Source organism: Vulpes vulpes, chromosome X (genome assembly GCF_048418805.1).
Source record: "Vulpes vulpes isolate BD-2025 chromosome X, VulVul3, whole genome shotgun sequence".
Classification (NCBI taxonomy): domain Eukaryota; kingdom Metazoa; phylum Chordata; class Mammalia; order Carnivora; family Canidae; genus Vulpes; species Vulpes vulpes.
In genome coordinates, this window is record NC_132796.1 from 48,865,445 (window position 1) to 48,873,956 (window position 8,512).

At 37.1% G+C, this 8,512-nt stretch overlaps 1 pseudogene; it reads left to right on the top strand.

Annotated features, from left to right (window-relative positions):
• Positions 1 to 6,441: 6,441 nt before the first annotated feature.
• LOC112910627 (MICOS complex subunit MIC10 pseudogene) lies at positions 6,442 to 6,899 on the top strand (annotated as a pseudogene).
• The last annotated feature ends 1,613 nt before the right edge of the window (positions 6,900 to 8,512 follow it).

The window sequence follows — 8,512 nt, forward strand, 5'->3', positions numbered from 1 at the left end:
TGTGAATTGGTACAGCCACTGGAAAATTGTGTGAAGGTTCCTCAAAGAGTTAAAAATAGAGCTGCCTTACAACCCAGGAATTGCACTGCTGGGGATTTACCCCAAAGATACAGATGCAGTGAAATGGAGGAGTGTCCACAATAGCCAAATTGTGGAAGGAGCCTCGGTGTCCATTGAAAGATGATTGGATAAAGAAGATGTGGTTTATGTATACAATGGAGTATTACTCAGCCATTAAAAATGACAAATACCCACCATTTGCTTCAACGTGGATAGAACTGGAGGGTATTATGCTGAGTGAAATAAATCAATCAGAGAAGGACAAACATTATATGGTCTCATTCATTTGGGGAATATAAATAATAGTGAAAGGGAATAGAAGGGAAGGGAGAAGAAATGGGTAGGAAATATCAGAAAGGGAGACAGAACATGAAGACTCCTAACTCAGGGAAATGAAGTAGGGATGGTGGAAGGGGAGGAGGTGGGGGTGGGGGTGAATGGGTGACGGGCACTGAGGGGGGCACTTGATGGGATGAGCACTGGGTGTTATTCTGTATGTATGTTGGCAAATTGAACACCAATAAAAAATAAATTTATTATTAAAAAAAAGAAAGATGTTTGGATAAAGAACATGTGGTCTTTGTATACAATGGAATATTACTCAACCATTAGAAATGACAAATACCCACCATTTGCTTCGACATGGATGGACCTGGAGGGTATTATGCTGAGTGAAATAAGTCAATTGGAGAAAGAGAAACATTATATTGTGTCATTCGTTTGGGGAATATAAAAATTAGTGGATAGGAATAAAGGGAAATGGAGAGAAAATAAGTGAAAATATCAGTGAGGGTGACAGAACATGTGGGACACCTATCTCTGGGAAACAAGGGGTAGTGGAAATGGAGGTGGGCAGGGGTTGCAGTGACTGGGTGACGGGCACTGAGGGGGCACTTGACAGGATGAGCTGTTGGTGTTATGCTCTATGTTGCCAAATTGAACTTAATAAAGTAAAATAAAATATTAAATTAAATTAAATTAAAAATAAATAAAATAAAATAACAGAAACTGGAATATAATAAGTCATGATAAAACTTTACCAAACGTCAAGACAACTCTAAAACACTGTCTAGGTTTTGATAGGCACACCATTGTTCAAATTCCCCTTCCACCTTGAGATGCAGACAGGAAGTTTATGTGTACCCTGCCAGACCTGTCATCTCAACAAACTCTGACCCCAACTGGTATAAGCCATAGCCATTTCCTCAAGGAGGCCGCACAATGTGAGTCCAGCATGGCATTCACTGTGACACTCTTGGACGATGCCCACTATACTTTTCCCATTTCACCAAGGTAGCACAGTCATCAGAACATACCAGCAACACACCCATTTTACTTTTAGCCACCCTGGTAGGGTATTCCTTTCACAGGTCACCTCGGGTCCCCTTGACCTACATCCCTGAATTTTCAGCTGTCCTGACAAGGTATTCTCTGTGCTGAGAGCCCCATGTTTTTCTGTACTGTGCTGTCTTCTGATTTAGGATCCCACCAGGGCAGCCTCAGAACAGACTGTCCAAAGATAACCAACTCATGACTGTCATAACTCCAACCAGCCAGCCAAAGTTGTGAGACACAAAGTACACGTAGGAGTTGTTCCTACACAAAGCAATTCTTTCAAGTATAAGAGAAATAGTGGCTTTGTCTAATTCATAGAAACAAATGCTGAATGTCAAACAAAAGGAGACAGAAGATATATGCTCCAAAGGAAAGACAAACAAAAAAAATTTGTTCAAAAAATAACTAAACAAAAAAGAGATAATAAATCTAAAGAGTTCAAAGTAATAGTCATGTGGATGCTCAGCAACCTTGAGAGAAGAGTTCATAAAGTCAGTGAGAACTTGAACACTGTTGGTGGGAATGCAAACTGGTGCAGCTACTGTGGAAAACAGTATGGAGGCTCCTCAAAAAGTTAAAAATAGAACTACCATGTGACCTAGCAGTTGCACTACAAGGTATTTATCCAAAGGATACAAACATAGTGATTTGAAGATGCATGTGCAGCCCAATGTTTATTATCAACAATACCCAAATTATGGAAAGAACCCAAATATCCATGAACTGATGAAAGGATAAAACAGATGTTGCATATATATATATATATATATATATATATATATATATATATTCATTCTTCATATATAAATATTATTCAGTCTTCAAAAGAATGAACTCTTGCCATTCACGACAATGGGGATGGAGGTTAACTGTATTATGCTAAACAAGGCAAATCAGAGAAAGAAAAATACCATATGATTCCACTCTTGTGAGGAATTTAAGAAACAAAACAGATGAACATAGGGGAAGGGGAAAAGAAAGAGAAGGAGGCAAACCATAAGTAATCCTTAACTATAGAGAACAAACTGAGGTTTGATTGAAGGGAGGTGGACAGGTGATGGGTAAAATGGGTGATGTATGTTAAGGAGGGTAATTATGATGAGCACTGGGTGTTATATGTAAGTGATGAATTACTAAGTTCTACTCCTGAGACCAGTATTACACTTTATGTTAACAAACTAGAATATAAATAAAAAGTTGAAACTAAAAAAAGGAATAAAAGATATAAGAGGAAGTATCACTCTAAATCTTACAGAAATAAAAAGGATCATGGAGGAATACTATGAAAAACTGTATAGTAATAAATATAACTTAGATGAAAAGTCATAACAGATAACTTAGATGAAATAAATAATTTCTAGGAAGGCATAATCAGAATCAATCAAGGAAGAACAAAAATCTGAATAGTTCAAATAATAAAGATAGTGAATTAGAAATTTTAAAAATTCTTTTTTTTTTATTTATGATAGTCACAGAGAGAGAGAGAGAGAGAGAGAGAGGCAGAGACACAGGCGGAGGGAGAAGCAGGCTCCATGCACCAGGAGCCTGATGTGGGATTCTATCCTGGGTCTCCAGGATCGCGCCCTGGGCCAAAGGCAGGCGCCAAACCGCTGCGCCACCCAGGGATCCCGAAATTTTAAAAATTCTTATCAAAAAAGCCCCAGCCCAAATGACTTTACTGATTAATTCTATGAAACATTTACATAGAATTAAGACCAACATCTCCAAATCCTTTCAAAAATACAGAAGATGAGAGGTTATTTCTCAACTCATTCCAGAAGGCCAATATTACTCTGATAACAAAACCAAACACATGGGCAGCCTGGGTGGCTCAGTGGTTCAGTGCCGCCTTCACTCCAGGGCCTGATCCTGGAGACCCAGGATCGAGTCCCATGTCAGGCTCCCTGCATGGAGCCTGCTTCTCCCTCTGCCTGTGTCTCTGTCTCTGTCTCTCTCTCTCTCCCATAAATAAACAAAATCTTAAAAAAACACAGAAAAAGGAAAGAAAACTACAAGTTAATTTCCTTTACAAATATAAATGCAAACATGCTCAACTATATATTAGAAAATGAAATTGACAAAGAAGGAAAGAATACCCACTGGAAAAAGGACAGTCTCTTCAATAAACGGTGTTGGTAAAATTGGACAGCCACATGCAGAAGAATGAAACTAGACCATTCTCTTACACCATACACGAAGATAAACTCAAAATGGATAAGAGATCTAAATGTGAGACAAGAATCCATCAAAATCCTAGAGGAGAACAGATCTAAAGATCTGTTCAATCCATCAAAATCCTAGAGGAGAACACAGGCAACACCCTTTTTGAACTTGGCCACAACAACTTCTTGCAAGATACATCTATGAAGGCAAGGGAAACAAAAGCAAAAATGAATTATTGGGACTTCATCAAGATAAAAGGTTCTGCATAGCAAAAGAAACAGTCAACAAAACTAAAAGACAACCTACAGAATGGGAGAGGATATCTGCAAATGCAATATCAGATAAAGGACAGTATCTAAGATTTCTAAAGAACTTATTAAACAAGAAACAAACAATCCAATCTTAAATGAGCAGAAGACATGAACAGATATTTCTCCAAAGAAGGCATACACATGGTTAACAAGCACATGAAAAAAATGCTCCGCATCACTTGCTATGAGGGAAATACAAATCAAAACCACAATGCGATACCATCTACAGCAGTGAGAATGGTGAAAATTAACAAGACAGGGAACAACAAATGTTGGAGAGGATGTGGAGAAAGGGGAACTCTCTTGCACTGTTGGTGGGAATGCAAACTGGTACAGCCACTCTGGAAAATAGTGTGGAGGTTCCTCAAGAAGTTAAAAATAGAGCTACTGTATGACCCAGCAATTGCATTACTGGGTATTTACCCCCAAAGACACAGATGCAGTCAAACGTTGGGACACTTGCACCCCAATGTTCATAGCAGCAATGTCCACAATATCCAAACTGTGGAAGGAGCTATGATGTCCTTCGACAGATAAATGGATATAGAAAATGTAGCATATATATCATGGAATATTACTCAGCCATCAGAAAAATGAATACTCACCATTTGCTTTGATGTGGTTAGAACTGGATGATATTATGCTGAGTGAAATAAGTAAATCAGAGAAGGACAATTATTATATGGTTTCACTCATGTGTGGAATACAAGAAATAGTGAAAGGGGTTATAAGGGAAAGGAGGGGAACCGAATGGGAAAAATTAGAGAGGGAGACAAACCCTTTGAGTCTCCTAACTCTGGAAACAAACAAAGGGCTGCAGGGTGAGGGGAGGTGGGGTAACTAGGTGATGGGTACCAAGGAGGGAACTTGATGGTATGAACACTAGGGGGTTATACTATATGTTGGCAAATTGAACTTAAATAAAAATATTTAGGGGACAATTGAGGAAATTTCAATATGGACTGTATATTAGATAATTCTATTGATATAAGATAATTTATTTAAGAATGATGATGAAGTGATAGAAATATTCAGTACCTTTACAATTATCTTTGCATTTGGAAAATTTCAGAATAAAATAGCAGGAGAAAAATCATTTAATATCTTAAGCTAAAAACTTGAAGCTCTTCTGATGCTCTGAGTGCATTCTAATATCCCTATAAATTGTATAGAATAGGGCTTGCAGCTTAAATACAACTCTTGCAGGTAGGTAAATGACCACCTTGCAAGGACAAACATCAGGGTTCTCTTCTGAGGGCTATGTGAGAGAGCAGAAAGATGGTAGATGAGTTTAACATGGGCAATATAACGCAACACACTAAAAGTTTTGAAATTACATCTATACAATGATGGATTTGAAATAAAGAAAATTTACTCATCCTCAATAACAATTGGAAACAAATTAAGAAACAGCACATGACCTCCCCTACTCATCACCATCTTACTCTTATGTAAAATCAAGAGGCAGCTACATTGAGAATACTATGTGAAGCCTAAGAATTCTAAATCACAGATTCTAACAAAGCATCTAAGTATCTACCAAGCTATCTGCCAGCCCCTGTTCCTTTAATTTTACATATAAAGGAACTGTGGACCATAACTAGGACTTGCTCAAGATTACTGTGCAGCTCATTAGTGGAGCTTAGCCTTAATACTACTCCTAACTCTTAGTTCCATGTGCTTTCAGTATTAAAAGACAAGAGACTGAGAGACAATAAAAAAATCAAAGACCACTATCATGAAAAGCATGAAGAGGAGGAAAAATAGCTTTGTTCACAAAATGATAAATAAGAGAATTTGGAGCTTTTCCCTAAAGATTGAAAAAAGATAATTTTAAGGCAAATAAAAAAGTGATATTTTACACAGAAAATAGTAATTTTAAGTAGTTGTTACCCAAAGTGGTAGTATAAAGAAGTTGAAATAAAATCCAAAAAGGTTTAGGTAAAATCATAGAAAATAAATTAATAATATGCTGTTATTAAGTTAAGCTGGTTAGGGAATGCCATATGCTGCAAACAGTGAAACACAGATTCCTGAGTTCTGGGTTTGAGTTGTAACTAATCCTTTCATTGAGCCATCTTGGGACCTTTGGAAAAACTCATTCTCTTCTCTGTACCTCATTTTTTATATGTCAAATGGGGGTATTATATTAGGCCAGAATTTCTCAAAATATGTTCCTTGTAACATTAGTTCCATAAAATCTTCTGCAAAAGAAGCTAAATTATTTTAAATATTAAATATGCACCCTTCTCTTAAAGATTTATGGAGCTTATTAGAATATTACATGGAAAATCTTGAAAGTCTTAAAGTATAGAACACTGTTAAACTTTGTTTCACCCAGTATCTTTCAAACTTATCTAGTCATGGAATCCATTTTTCTTTTTTTTTTTTTTTTTGTTTTTTTTTTTCCATTTTTTAAATACATATTAATATCGTATAAAAATACTGTTTTATAGGACCCCCTTTTGGAGAACTACATTCTTCCTCTTTGGGCCCTGATTTTGGTTATGCAAGGCTTAGCACAAATTTCACAGTATGATGTTTTTTTGGTGTAGGATAGGTAGCTAGGGAAGCGGGAGCCGCGGGTGGGGAACATGTCGGATTCAGAGCTTGGCAGGAAGTGGGACCGGTGCATGGCGGATGCAGTCGTGAAGATAGGTACTGGTTTTGGATTAAGACTTGTTTTCTCACTTACCTTCTTTAAAAGAAGAATGTGGCCATTAGCCTTTGGTTCTGGCATGGGATTGGGAATGGCCTACTCCAACTGTCAGCATGATTTCCAGGCTCCATATCTTCTACATGGAAAATATGACAAAGAGCAGGAGCAGTGACTTACACCTGAGAACATCCCAGTGGGAAGAAAAGAGAAATCATGTTTATCCTTCAGGAATACTGAAGTGCCCTGGAGTAAGCTGACATTCTTCTGTAACAATGTTATCCGTAATGCTTTAAACTCCAGCACACTGTTTATGTATTTGAAACGAAATCTGTTTCTTGTTTTGTATTTTCTCTCTGGAAATCGCAAGGAGGCAGTATTAAAGGAAATAAATTCAAAATAGTAAAAAAAAAAAAAAGATAGGTAGCTAGGATAGTTTTACAGAGATTATATATATATATATGCATATACATATACATACATACATGCAAAATGCACATGTAAATCCACAAAAACACATACATGCCACATAGTCACATATCTTCTATTGGGTCCTCAAAATCGAATCCCAGAAAGCTGACCTTTGTGAATTTTATGAGTTTCATTTCTGGGTTGCCATGTCTTCATGGGTTCAGCCAACAGGAGTCACCATCAGAAAACTGAATGAAAATCAGTGATGTAGAATTATTATTCCCTTGATTTTCTCTCTGAGAACTTGCCTTGGGCTGCATGAGTCTCTCAACTGAAAAACACTGCTCCTTTCAAGGTGGCCAAGTCTACAGAACTGTATCTTCTTCCAGATTCGAGCAACTACTCGAATGAGTCTCTCAACTGAAAAACACTGCTCCTTTCAAGGTGGCCAAGTCTACAGAACTGTATCTTCTTCCAGATTCGAGCAACTACTCCCTCCCTTAGTCCTCCCCTAGGAGTGATAACAGCTCAAGGACTACCAATTTGGCATACTGCCCTAATCCTTTATTGTTCCTCTACATATACCCCTTTGTAAATAGCATATTTTTGAAAAAGCAAAACAAAACAAAAACCTTTGGCTTGAATAATTCTGCATTGATTGTGCTGTGTGCTTGGTTTGAACTCTAACAAATCCACTGTTTCTAACAGATTTCATTTGAAGGTCATATGGGGCTTAGAGCCATATAGTAGTAGAAAGGACAAATAATTTGGAGCTCAGGATAGGGGACCAAACTAGAGCTAGAGATTTGGGATTCATTGATTATAGGAGGAAGTAGAAACTGTGGCAATAGAGATAGTTGCCCAATGACAGTGAAGAGTGAAAAGAGGACTTAAGACAAACAAGAGCCTGCAAAGAGGGAGCATTGTTACTTTCTAGAAAGCCAAATTATTAAATAGATGAGAAGATTGTTTAATAAGCAAGGAGCCAGACAAAAAAGACAGGGATAAATTTAAGGGATAGTTTATTCAGATTATTTCTACCTCTTAGAAACCCTGTTTCTAGTAACTTGACTTTGAAGGTCCTTCAGATTCTGGTGGTTGGTTAAACTTCCTGGAATAGACACCACCATAATGTGTCCATAATGATCCCCTCTCTTCCCAATTAACAATTCTTCCTTTACATGTTGACACAACTGATCCCAAAGTTGCTGTTAAAACTAAGCCATTCTTTCCGCTTTAGTCAGACAAATACGTTTTCTCTTGACATAGTGTTTTAATTTTATTCACAAACTTTTGAAATATGGGATTGTCTTATTGATTTTCATAGAATACAAAATGTACCACTGCAATGCTCTCTACACAACCAATTTAATGTAACCTCAATTTTCATTATTGCTTTTTGGAAAAAGTATTCTAAGCCATAAGAATTTAAGGATAAGTTTATAAGATGAAGCATGAAGTCATAAAAGACCCTTAGGTTAGTAATCAAGAAATTCGGGTTATAGAGCTGGAAATGAACTAAATCTCAGTGGCCTTAGCTTTTTCATCTATAACGTGAGAAAACTGGGTTAGATTA